Below are 13,288 nucleotides of genomic sequence, written 5' to 3'. Positions count from 1 at the left end.
GCTGAAATAGAAGATATTGAAGTTAAACTAAGCTTGCCAATAGGGACACCATTAAACCAGTAGGGATAGTTAGAGATGTTGAAGTCTTGTGTGGGAAGGTTAAATATCCTGCTGATTTTCTTGTTCTTGGTTCCCCACAAGATGACTTTTGTCCCATTATTTTTGGTAGACCCTTCTTGAATACTGTTAATGCTAGGATTGATTGCAAAAAGCATGTTGTTACAATTGGCTTAGGGGATATGTCACATGAGTTTAATTTTGCTAAGTTTCATAGACAACCCCGTGATAAAGAATCACCTAGTAAGGATGAGATTATTGGCCTTGCTTCTATTGTTGTGCCTCCTACTGATCCGTTAGAACAATATTTGCTAGACCATGAAAATGGTATGTTTATGAATGAAATAAGGGAAATAGATGAAGTGTTCCTTCAACAGGGTCCTATTTTGAAACACAACTTACCTGTTGAAATCCTAGGGGATCCCCCTCCACCCAAGGGTGATCCCATGTTTGAACTCAAACCACTACCTGATAATCTTAAGTATGCTTATCTTGATGAAAAGAAAATATATCCTATTATTATTAGTGCTAACCTTTCAGAGCAAGAAGAAGAAAGATTATTGAAAACTCTGAAGAAGCACCGTGCTGCTATTGGATATACTCTGGATGATCTTAAGGGCGTTAGTCCCACTCTGTGTCAACACAAAATAAAAGTGGAGAAAGATGCCAAACCAGTTAGAGATCCTCAACAACGATTAAATCCTAAGATGAAGGAAGTGGTAAGAAAGGAGATACTAAAGTTCCTTGAGGCAGGTATAATTTATCATGTTGCTGATAGTGAATGGGTAAGTCATGTCCATTGTGTTCCTAAAAAGGGAGGTATTACTGTCGTTCCTAATGATAAAGATGAATTGATCCCGCAAAGAATTATTACAGGTTATAGGATGGTAATTGATTTTCGTAAATTAAATAAAGCTACTAAGAAAGATCATTATCCTTTACCTTTTATTTATCAAATGCTAGAAAGACTATCCAAACACACACATTTCTGCTTTCTAGATGGTTATTCTGGTTTCTCTCAAATACCTGTGTCAGCGGAGGATCAATCAAAAACTACTTTTACTTGCCCTTTCGGTACTTTTGCTTATAGACGTATGCCTTTTGGTTTATGTAATGCACCTCCTACCTTTCAAAGATGCATGATGGCTATATTCTCTGACTTTTGTGAAAAGATTTGTGAGGTATTCATGGATGATTTCTCCGTTTATGGATCCTCTTTTGATGATTGCTTGAGCAACCTTGATCGAGTTTTGCAGAGATGTGAAGACACTAGTCTCGTCTTGAATTGGGAAAAGTGCCACTTTATGGTTAATGAAGGCATTGTCTTGGGGCATAAGATTTCCGAGAGAGGTATTGAATTTGATAAAGCTAAAGTTGATGCTATTGAAAAGATGCCATGTCCCAAGGACATAAAAGGTATAAGAAGTTTCCTTGGTCATGCCGGTTTTTATAGGAGGTTCATTAAGGACTTCTCTAAAATCTCTAGGCCTCTCACTAATTTATTGCAAAAAGATATTCCTTTTGTCTTTGATGATGATTGTGTAGAAGCATTTGAAATACTTAAGAAAGCTTTGATCACTGCACCTATTGTTCAACCACCTGATTGGAATTTACCCTTTGAAATTATGTGTGATGCTAGTGATTATGCTGTAGGTATTGTTCTAGGGCAACTAGTTGATAAGAAATTGAATGTTATCCAGTATGCTAGTAAAACTCTCGACACTGCCCAGAGAAATTATGCTACTACTGAAAAAGAATTCTTAGCAGTCGTATTTGCATGTGATAAGTTTAGACCTTACATTTTTTTATTCCAAAGTTACTATTCACATTGATCATGCTACTATTAAATATCTTATGGAAAAGAAAGATGCTAAGCCTAGGCTCATTAGATGGGTTCTCTTGCTCCAAGAATTTGATTTGCATATTATTGATAGAAAGGGAGCTGAGAACCCCATTGCAGACAACCTGTCTAGGTTAGAGAATGTTCTTGATGACCCACTACCTATTGATGATAGCTTTCCTGATGAACAATTAGCGGTCATTAATGCTTCTCGTACTGCTCCTTGGTATGCTGATTATGCTAATTACATTATTCCTAAATTTATACCACCTAGTTTCACATACCAGCAAAAGAAAAAGTTCTTTTATGATTTTAGACATTACTTCTGGGATGACCCACACCTTTATAAAGAAGGAGTAGACGGTGTTATTAGACGTTGTGTACCTGAGCATGAACAGGAACAGATCCTATGCAAGTGTCACTCCAAACCATATGGGGGACACCACGCTGGAGATAGAACTGCACATAAGGTATTGCAATCCGGTTTTTATTGGCCTACTCTCTTGAAAGATGCTCGTAAGTTTGTTTTGTCTTGTGATGAATGCCAACGAATTGGTAATATTAGTAGACGTCAAGAAATGCCTATGAATTATTCTCTTGTTATTGAACCATTTGATATTTGGGGCTTTGATTATATGGGACCTTTTCCTGCCTCTAATGGTTATACACATATTTTAGTTGCTGTTGATTACGTTACTAAGTGGGTAGAAGCTATTCGAACTAGCAGTGATGATCATAACACCTCTATTAAGATGCTTAAAGAAGTTATTTTTCCGAGGTTTGGAGTCCCTAGATATCTTATGACTGATGGTGGTTCACATTTTATTCATGGTGCTTTCCGTAAGATGCTTGCTAAGTATGATGTTAATCATAGAATCGGATCTCCTTATCACCCGCAGTCTAGTGGTCAAGTAGAGTTGAGCAATAGAGAGCTCAAATTAATTTTGCAAAATATTGTGAATAGATCTAGAAAGAATTGGTCCAAGAAACTTGATGATGCATTATGGGCCTATAGAACTGCATATAAAAATCCTATGGGTATGTCTCCGTATAAGATAGTTTATGGAAAAGCATGTCACTTACCTCTAGAACTAGAACATAAGGCATATTGGGCTATTAAAGAGCTCAACTATGACTTCAAACTTGCCGGTGAGAAGAGGTTATTTGATATTAGCTCACTTGATGAATGGAGAACCCAGGCTTACGAGAATGCCAAGCTGTTCAAAGAAAAAGTTAAAAGATGGCATGACAAAAGAATACAAAAGCGTGAGTTTAACGTAGGTGATTATGTATTGCTATTCAACTACCGTTTAAGATTTTTTGCAGGAAAACTTCTCTCTAAATGGGAAGGTCCTTAAGTTATGGAGGAGGTCTATCGTTTCGGTGCCATAAAAATCAACAACTTCGAAGGCACAAGTCCGAGGGATGTGAACAGTCAAAGAATCAAACATTATATCTCAGGTAATCCTATCAATGTTGAAACTAATATTATTGAAACCGTAACCCCGGAGGAATACATAAGGGACACTTTCCAGAATGTTTCAGACTCCGAAAAGGAATAGGTATGTGGTATGGTAAGTGAATCGACTCCAAAACAGTTCTAATGGCAATTTTTCTCCGTTTTGGAATATTTAAGAATTTTGGAAAGAAAGAAGTAATCCGGGAAGGACACGAGGCCTCCACGAGGGTGGAGGGCGCGCCCACCCTTAATGAGTGCGCCCCCCTGTCTCGTGTCCACCTCGTGTGCCTCCCGGACTCCGTTTTCTTGCATGTTACGTATTTTGGTCGGTAAAAATTCATTATATAATCTCCCGAAGGTTTTGACCACCGTACCACGCAAATATCCTCTGTTTTTGTTTTGAGCTGTTTCTGTTACAGATTTAGAGCAATATGTCGTCTCAAGATTTGGAAGGGGAGAGCTATGTGGCTGATTACCTTGTAGACCCTAAGGTCTATGAGGAATTAGAGCATGGTGGCTGGACCACTGAAGAAGAGGAAGACTATGAGCCTAAGGGAAATGAGGAGACGAGTTCAGACGAAGATGAAGCCCCATTGCCTCAACCTGGGGACATGCATGTGGAGTTTCAAAAGTCAAGCCTCCCTGATAGAGCAAAGAAGCCAAAGATAGAGTTTATCCCTTTTCGTCTCTTAAAGGAAAATAAACAGGAACTATGCAAAAGAATATTAAGTCTTGAGCAAGAGATGGATGACCTAAAGGATCAAAATATTATCCTCAAGCGTAAATTGAGGAAGAAGTCTACATCATCAACAACTCCTACTTCACCACCTCCGAGGACATAATCACTTGGCTATGGCACTCCCCTTGGCAACTGCCAAGCTTGGGGGAGGTGCCCCGGTATCGTATCACCATCACACTCCTATCTTTACCGTTTTACTTAGTTTGATCCTTTTAGTAATATCTTGATCCAGTAGATTGAAGTTTTAGTATGAAGTAGTTTTGAGTTTTGCTTTATGTAATCGAGTCCGTGAGCTATCTATAATAAAGATTAGTGCTGAGTCAAGGGCTTTGCTATCTTGCTATGATCTTGAGAAAGTAGAAGAATAAAAAGAATAAAAGAGTTCATATTGATCTTATGGATAGTAATGACTTCGCATATAAAAAGTATGAGGCATAAAAGTTGTTGAGAGTTGACAAACATAGTTTTGGTCATCGTTGCAATTAATAGGAAGTAATAAGGAAAGAGAGGTTTTCACATACAAATATACTATCTTGGACATCTTTTATGACTGTGAGCACTCATTAAGTATGACATGCTAAAAGAGTTGATGTTGGACAAGGAAGACAACGTGATGATTTATGTTTTTTCACATCTCAGTTAAAGTATATTGTCATTGATCTTCCCAACATGTTGAGCTTACCTTTCCCCCTCATGCTATCCAAATTCCTTGCACCAAGTAGAGATGCTACTTGTGCTTCCAATTATCCTTAAACCCACTTTTGCCATGAGAGTCCACCATACCTACCTATGGATTGAGTAAGATCCTTCAAGTAAGTTGTCATGTTGCACACAATAAAAATTGCTCTCTAAATATGTATGACTTATTAGTCCGGAGAAAATAAGCTTTATACGATCGTGTGATATGGAAGTAATAAAAGCGACGGACTGCATAATAAAGGTTCATATCACAAGTGGCAATATAAAGTGATGTTCTTTTGCATTAAGATTTTGTGCATCCACCCTAAAAGCACATGACAACCTCTGCTTCCCTCTGCGAAGGGCCTATCTTTTACTTTATGCTTTTAGTTTATGCAAGAGTCAAGGTGGTCTTCACCTTTCCCCTTTTTCATTTTACCCTTTGGCAAGCTCCTCGTGTTTGAAAGATCCTAATATATATATATATATATATATATATATATATATATATATATATATATATATATATATATCCAATTGGATGTACGTTAGCATGAATTATTATTGTTGACATCACCCAAAGGTGAATACATTGGGAGACGACACAATAAGCCCCTATCTTTCTCAGTGTTCGGTTGAAACTCCATAACCACAAGTACTGCATGAGTGTTAGCAATTGTAGAAGACTATATGATAGTTGAGTATGTGGACTTGCCGAAAAGCTCTATTGTTGACTTTTTCCGATGTTATGATAAATTGCAATTGCTTCAATGACTGAGATTATAGTTTGTTAGTTCTCAATGAAGTTTCTGAACCATACTTGACATTGTGAATTGATTGTTAATTGAGCATAAGAAACCATATGACAAAATCTGTATATGTTGATGTTATAAGAATGGTCATGATGCCCTCATGTCCGTATTTTATTTTTATCGACACCTCTATCTCTAAACATGTGGAAATATTTTTCGATTTCGGCTTCTGCTTGAGGACAAGCGAGGTCTAAGCTTGGGGGAGTTGATACGTCCATTTTGCATCATGCTTTTATATCAATATTCATTGCATTATGGGCTGTTATTACACATTATATGCCAATACTTATGGATATTCTCTCTTATTTTACAAGGTTTACCATGAAGAGGGGGAATGCCGGCAGCTGGAATTCTGGCTGGAAAAGGAGCAAATATTGGAAACCTATTCTGCACAGCTCCAAAAATCCTGAAACTCCACGGAAGTTATTTTTGGAATTAATAAGAATTATTGAGCGAAGAAACTACCAGAGGGGGCCCACACCCTGGCCAGGAGGGTGGGGGCGCGCCCACCCTTCCTGGGCGCGCCCCTGTCTCCTGGGCCCCCTGGTGGCCCTACGGTGCCCATCTTCTGCTATATGAAGGCTTTTACCCTGGAAAAAAATCATAAGCAAGCTTACGGGACGAAACTCCGCCGCCACGAGGCGGAACCTTGGCAGAACCAATCTAGGGCTCCGGCGGAGCTGTTCTGCCAGGGAAACTTCCCTTCGGGAGGGGGAAATCATCACCATCGTCGTCACCAACGATCCTCTCATCGGGAGGGGGTCAATCTCCATCAACATCTTCACCAGCACCATCTCCTCTCAAAACCCTAGTTCATCTCTTGTATCCAATCTTGTATCAAAACCACAAATTGGTACCCGTGGGTTGCTAGTAGTGTTGATTACTCCTTGTAGTTGATGCTAATTGGTTTACTTGGTGGAAGATCATATGTTCACATCCTTAATGCATATTAATACTCCTCTGATTATGAACATGAATATGCGTTGTGAGTAGTTACTTTTGTTCCTGAGGACATGGATGAAGTCTTGCTATTAGTAGCACTAGTATAAAACAGGGCATTTGTCCCGGTTCGTAAGGGCCTTTAGTCCCGGTTTGAACCGGCCTAAAGGTCGTTACTAATGTCCCCCTTTAGTCCCGGTTCTAACACGAACCGGGACTAAAGGTCGCGGCCACGTGGAGCTCCACCTTTAGTCCCGGTTGGTGTTACCAACCGGGACTAAAGGAAATTTTATGATTTTATTTTTTTGAAATTTTTTTTGATTTTTTTTGAATTTTTTTTATTTTCAAATTTCTGAATTATTTTAACCTCTAATCTCTAATCACCACCCCTCATCACTGCTCAATTTATTCTGTAATCTCTAATCACCCCTCATCATTCCAAATCATCTAACTTCCCGAACGGTCACCCATCCTCCCACTCCCCCAGCCTGAGCACCCTTAACTTCCGGGTTCTATTCTCCCTCGTTTCCAAGTCTGCACTTGTTGTTTTCCTGACAATAGTAAGATGTCAATTCTATTAACCCTCAGGAATTTTGCTTGAGCATGAAGTGACACATTTCACTGTTTGAGTTTGAAACTATTGTTTTAAAAAACAATAATTATTTAGTAACACTAATATTTCTTGAATAATTAGTTTGACCATGGTTTGACCACAGTTTGACCAGATTTGACCAAAATTCAAAATAACTGAAATAATTATTTAGTAACACTAATTGATGGGGTTATGTACCTAGGGTAGGGTCATGGACCTGATCCAAGTAACTTACCCCAAGACATCCTTGGAAGAGGTCGCCTTCCAGTCGACCAACAAGGATTCACTCGACTGGTCTGAGGGACTCGACCACGAAGACTCACTCGACCACCAGGAGGTCAAGAGGCACTCTGCACTGCAACGGCCTGTAATCAAGTAGACTTTATGATAGTAAAGGCCTTTATGTGGGGCGTTACCAGTAACGCCCCAGACTTAACTCACCTTAAACCCTCTCCTACGTGGGCTGGCTGGGGTCCTAGCGCACTCTATATAAGCCACCCCCCTCCACAGGCAGAAGGGTTCGGCACCTTGTAATTCACACATTCATAATCCACTCGACCGCCTCCGGGCTCCGAGACGTAGGGCTGTTACTTCTTCCGAGAAGGGCCTGAACTCGTACATCCTTTGTGCTTACAACCTCTCCATAGCTAGGACCTTGCCTCTCCATACCTACCCCCCACTCTACTGTCAGGCTTAGAACCACGACAGTTGGCGCCCACCGTGGGGCAGGTGTTTTAGCGATTTTGTGGAGAAGTTGCGATTCTTCCGAGTACTCTCATCATGGTGTCTGCTGGAGTTTTGGTCAAGGGTCAAGAGATCCGTCTCGGCACTCTCACCTTCATCGCCGACGACTCCGCATGGCTCCAGGAGGCTCCACTCGACGTAGACGCGCTCCCCGTCCGCGGTGCGACGCATTTTCGCGCATGTGTCCGCGGCGTTCTGCTGCGGCAACCGTCGACCCAGTATCGGTCGGCTCCTCCATCGTCCACCCTCCCGGTCTCCCGCCAGCGCAAGCGCTCAGGCCGGTCGAGGCTTCAGCGATGGGTGAGTCACGCGGTGGCTCGCCAATCGGCCACTACACAAGTTGCGGCAATCGAGCCCAACGAATCTCTCTACGGCTTGTTCGATCAGTCGACTGGCTCCGGAGAGACTGCATCCGAGTGCGGAAGCAGTGATCCAGCGGCGGAAATCTTGATGGTCGACGGGCCCCACAGCCCTCCTGGCTTCGCCCGTGGTGGTGGAGCAGGTGACGGCGGCGACCCTGCACGAGACTACGAAGAGTACCAGCCCGAGCCACTCGACTCTCTGCAAAGAGAAGAGCTTCGCCGCAGGAACGAGGATCCCCTGCGTATTCCCATCGCAGGAGAAACCCCCGAGGCTCGTGCCTTGGAGGAGGCGCGTCTGGCCAATTTGGCCGAGCGCACTCGACTGGAGAACCTTCAGCGAGCACTCGACGAGCGCGCGCGGCAACGAGTTCCCGACACCAGTCGACGTCAACTCTTCCCGCCGACTCAGGTATATCGAACCCCAATTCAGAATTTAGCAGCTGCGACCCGTATAGCAGAGTCCATTCAGCCTTCGCAGTCGGAAGCTGGCAGAGGTTTGCTGCAGATCAGGGATCTGCTCCGGGCAGCAGGAGATCAGAATTCAGCCGTGTCTCAGTCGCGCAACAGAATTCACAGTCGATCTGTCACTGTGAATACGGTTCAGTCGGCTCACAGCCCCAGATCGCCTCCGCGGCGCGAAGGGCGTGAGAATCGGCGAGATCAATATGGCGACAGACTCGACCGAGATGATAGGCGTCGAGTGCCCTATTCCCCTCCGAGGGGTGGGTCTTACGCTCCTCGGCAGCCAGATGATAGGCGTCAGTACAGTACAGGGCGTAGGGTTCCAGTTGACCCCAGAGAGCCAGGCTTCGACGCGCGATCCATTATCGTGCAAGGGTTGGTCGACCGGAACAGAGCCCATCGAGGCGCACTCGACAGAGATGTACCCACGAGCAGTCGAGTACATGTTTCTGGTCCTGAATGTTTCAGCAGAGCTATCAGAGCCGCAGTTATCCCCCCCAATTTCAGGTTGGCAACAGGAGTCAGCAAGTTCACTGGTGAGTCTAAGCCTGAAACTTGGCTTGAAGACTACCGAGTGGCAGTTCAGATCGGTGGTGGGAACGACGAGGTGGCCATGAAGCATTTGCCCCTCATGTTGGAAGGTTCTGCCAGGGCATGGTTGACTCAATTACCTCCTAGCAGCATTTACACTTGGGAAGATCTGTCCCGAGTGTTCGTCAGAACGTTTGAAGGGACTTGCAAGCGACCAGCGGGATTGACAGAGTTGCAAGTCTGCGTGCAGAAAACTAATGAGACTCTCAGAGAGTATATTCAGAGGTGGATCACTTTGCACCACACTGTGGAAAATGTCTCTGATCATCAGGCAGTATGCGCCTTCAAAGACGGCGTCAAGAACAGAGAACTGAGTTTGAAATTTGGTCGAACCGGTGACATGACCTTGAGTCGGATGATGGAGATTGCTACCAAGTACGCCAACGGCGAAGAAGAAGACCGACTCCGAAGCGGCAAGCACAAGCCGAGTCAGTCGGAAAAAGGAAACACCAGTCGGAAACAGAAGCGGAAGGCTGAACCGGCAGCTCCTGGAGAGGCTCTGGCCGTGACTCAAGGAAAGTTTAAGGGGAAACCAAAAGGATCCTGGAACCCCAAGAAGGTAAAGGATAAAGAAGGGAACGACGTGATGGATATGCCGTGTCACATTCACACGAAGAAAGATGAAGAGGGGAATATCATTTACCCAAAGCACACCACTCGCCAATGTCGACTCCTGATCCAGCAGTTTCAGGGAAAACAGTCTAAGGACAAGGAGAAGGAGTCGGACAAGGCCGAAGACAAAGAGGACAGTGAGGGAGGATATCCGCATATCAACTCCACTCTGATGATCTTTGCAGATGTGGAAAGCAGAAGTCGACTGAAAGTGATTAACCGAGAGGTGAACATGGTTGCCCCAGCAAAGGCAAATTATCTGAAGTGGTCTCAAACACCCATCACATTCGACCAATCTGATCACCCGACTCATATTGCCACCCCCGGGAGGCAAGCTTTGGTGGTCGATCCAGTTGTCGAAGGCACTCGACTGACAAAGGTGCTGATGGATGGTGGAAGTGGGCTGAACTTATTGTATGCAGACACATTGAAAGGTATGGGCATTCCGATGTCCCGACTGAGCACTAGTAACATGAGCTTCCATGGAGTTATACCAGGGAAGAAGGCCGAGTCACTCGGCCAGATAGCTTTGGACGTAGTGTTTGGTGATTCGAAGCATTTTCGCAAAGAAAAGTTGACGTTTGAGGTCGTGGATTTTCAAAGTGCATATCATGCCATTTTGGGGAGACCAGCCTATGCACGGTTCATGGCTCGACCATGTTACGTGTACCTCAAATTGAAGATGCCCGGTCCCAAAGGTGTGATCACTGTCACCGGTGATAGGAAAAAGGCAGAGGAGTGCTTTCAGAAGGGCTCCAAGATTGCCGATTCCCAAGTGACAGCGGTCGAGTTCGAAGAATACAAGCAAAACGCAGATCCGAGTGACTTGCTGCGATCCAAGAAGCCCGCCACAGAGTCTGCATTCCAGTCGTCCGGTGAGACGAAGCCTGTTCACATTCACCCGACCGACCCCGAAGCAGCTCCGACCCGCATCTCCACAACACTCGACCCAAAATAGGAAGAAGCGCTCATCCAGTTCCTCCGTGAGAACTGGGACATTTTTGCATGGAAGCCCGCTGACATGCCAGGTGTTCCCAGGGGACTGGCTGAGCATCGCCTAAGAGTCGACTCGTCTGCAAAACCAGTCAAAGAGCATCTTCGGCGGTCCGCCGTCCAGAAGAGAAAGGCCATCGGTGAAGAAGTGGCTCGACTGTTGGCGGCAGGATTTATCCGAGAGATATACCACTCCGAGTGGCTCGCTAATGTCGTCATGGTTCCTAAGAAGGACAAGTCGCTCCGAATGTGCATTGATTTCAAGCACATCAACCGGGCCTGCCCGAAAGATCACTTTCCTCTCCCTCGCATAGATCAAATTGTTGACTCGACCGCGGGATGCGAGAGGTTGTCTTTTTTAGATGCTTACTCCGGGTACCACCAGATCCGTCTGTACGGGCCCGATGAGGTAAAAACAGCTTTCATCACTCCATTCGGGTGCTTCTGCTATATCACCATGCCATTCGGCCTCAAGAATGCCGGAGCCACATTTATGCGAATGATTCAGAAGTGTCTACTCACCCAAATCAGTCGGAATGTGGAAGCTTATATGGATGATATTGTTGTCAAGTCACGAAAAGGTTCCGACCTGCTCGCTGACCTCGCCGAAACATTTGCCAACCTCAGAAGGTATGATATCAAGCTCAATCCATCAAAGTGCACATTTGGAGTTCCTGGTGGCAAGTTACTCGGTTTTCTCGTTTCCGAACGGGGAATCGACGCTAACCCAGAGAAGATTGGCACTATTCTCCGAATGAAACGCCCTGTGCGAGTGCACGATGTCCAGAAGCTTACTGGATGCTTGGCCGCATTAAGTCGATTCATCTCACGACTCGGTGAAAAGGCACTGCCTCTTTACCGACTGATGAAGAAGGCTGACAAGTTCGAGTGGACTCCAGAAGCTGATGCAGCGTTTGCCGAGCTAAAAGCTCTGCTCTCCACCCAGCCGGTGCTTGCTGCTCCAATCAGCAAAGAGCCTCTGTTGCTCTACATCGCAGCCACAGGACAAGTCGTCAGTACTGTGCTAACGGTCGAGCGGGAAGAAGAAGGAAAAGCTCTCAAAGTTCAGCGCCCAGTGTATTATTTGTCTGAAGTCTTGACTCCATCCAAGCAGAGATATCCTCATTATCAGAAGCTTGTGTATGGAATATACATGACCACAAAGAAGGTTGCTCATTATTTCTCTGACCATTCCATCACAGTCGTCAGCGACGCTCCACTATCAGAGATTTTGCACAACAGAGACGCAACTGGTCGAGTGGCCAAATGGGCGATTGAACTTCTTCCCCTTGATATCAAGTTTGAGGCAAAGAAAGCCATTAAGTCCCAGGCGATAGCAGATTTCCTCGCCGAGTGGATTGAACAACAGCAGCCGACTGAAGTTCACTCGGAGCATTGGACCATGTTTTTCGATGGCTCTAAGATGTTGAATGGTTCCGGTGCTGGGGTTGTCCTGGTTTCCCCCAGAGGAGATAAGCTCAGATATGTGCTCCAGATTCACTTTGATTCCTCCAACAATGAGGCAGAATATGAGGCCCTCCTATATGGGTTGCGCATGGCCATTTCACTCGGCGTCCGTCGCCTAATGGTCTATGGCGACTCGGATTTAGTGGTCAATCAGGTGATGAAAGAGTGGGACGTGAGAAGCCCAGCCATGACTGGATACTGCAGTGCAGTGAGGAAGCTGGAGAAGAAGTTCGAGGGGTTGGAGCTCCATCATATACCCCGACTGAAAAATCAAGCAGCTGATGATCTAGCAAAGATAGGTTCCAAGAGAGAAGCCATTCCGAGTGGTGTGTTCTTGGAGCATATACACACTCCGTCAGTCAAAGAAGATCCTTTCACCGAAGAAACTCCGCAGCCCAAGAGCGCCACAGATCCGACTGAAGTTGAAGTCCCAGCGGTGGTCGACTTGATCATGGAGGTTTTGGTGGTCATTCCCGACTGGACGATTCCGTATGTCGCATATATCTTGAGGAAAGAGCTTCCGGAGGATGAGGAAGAGGCTCGACAGATCGTCCGTCGATCTAAGGCCTTTACCGTAATCAAAGGACAATTATACAGAGAAAGCGCGACTGGAGTCGGTCAGAAGTGCATAACACCAGAAGAAGGTCGACTCATCCTCAATGATATTCACTCGGGGACCTGTGGTCATCATGCGTCCTCTCGGACCATCGTGGCCAAAGCATACCGAGCCGGATTTTACTGGCCCAAGGCGAATGAGATGGCAAAAGAGATAGTAGATAAGTGCGAGGGATGTCAGTTCTACTCGAATATGTCGCACAAGCCTGCGTCAGCTTTGAAGACCATCCCACTCGTCTGGCCTTTTGCAGTTTGGGGGCTGGACATGATCGGTCCTTTGAGAACAGGACGAAGTGGCTTCACGCATGTACTGGTGGCAGTCGACA

The sequence above is a fragment of the Triticum aestivum genome, chromosome 1B (assembly GCF_018294505.1).
Source record: "Triticum aestivum cultivar Chinese Spring chromosome 1B, IWGSC CS RefSeq v2.1, whole genome shotgun sequence".
In the NCBI taxonomy this organism is placed as follows: domain Eukaryota; kingdom Viridiplantae; phylum Streptophyta; class Magnoliopsida; order Poales; family Poaceae; genus Triticum; species Triticum aestivum.
This window is presented reverse-complemented; position numbering follows the sequence as displayed.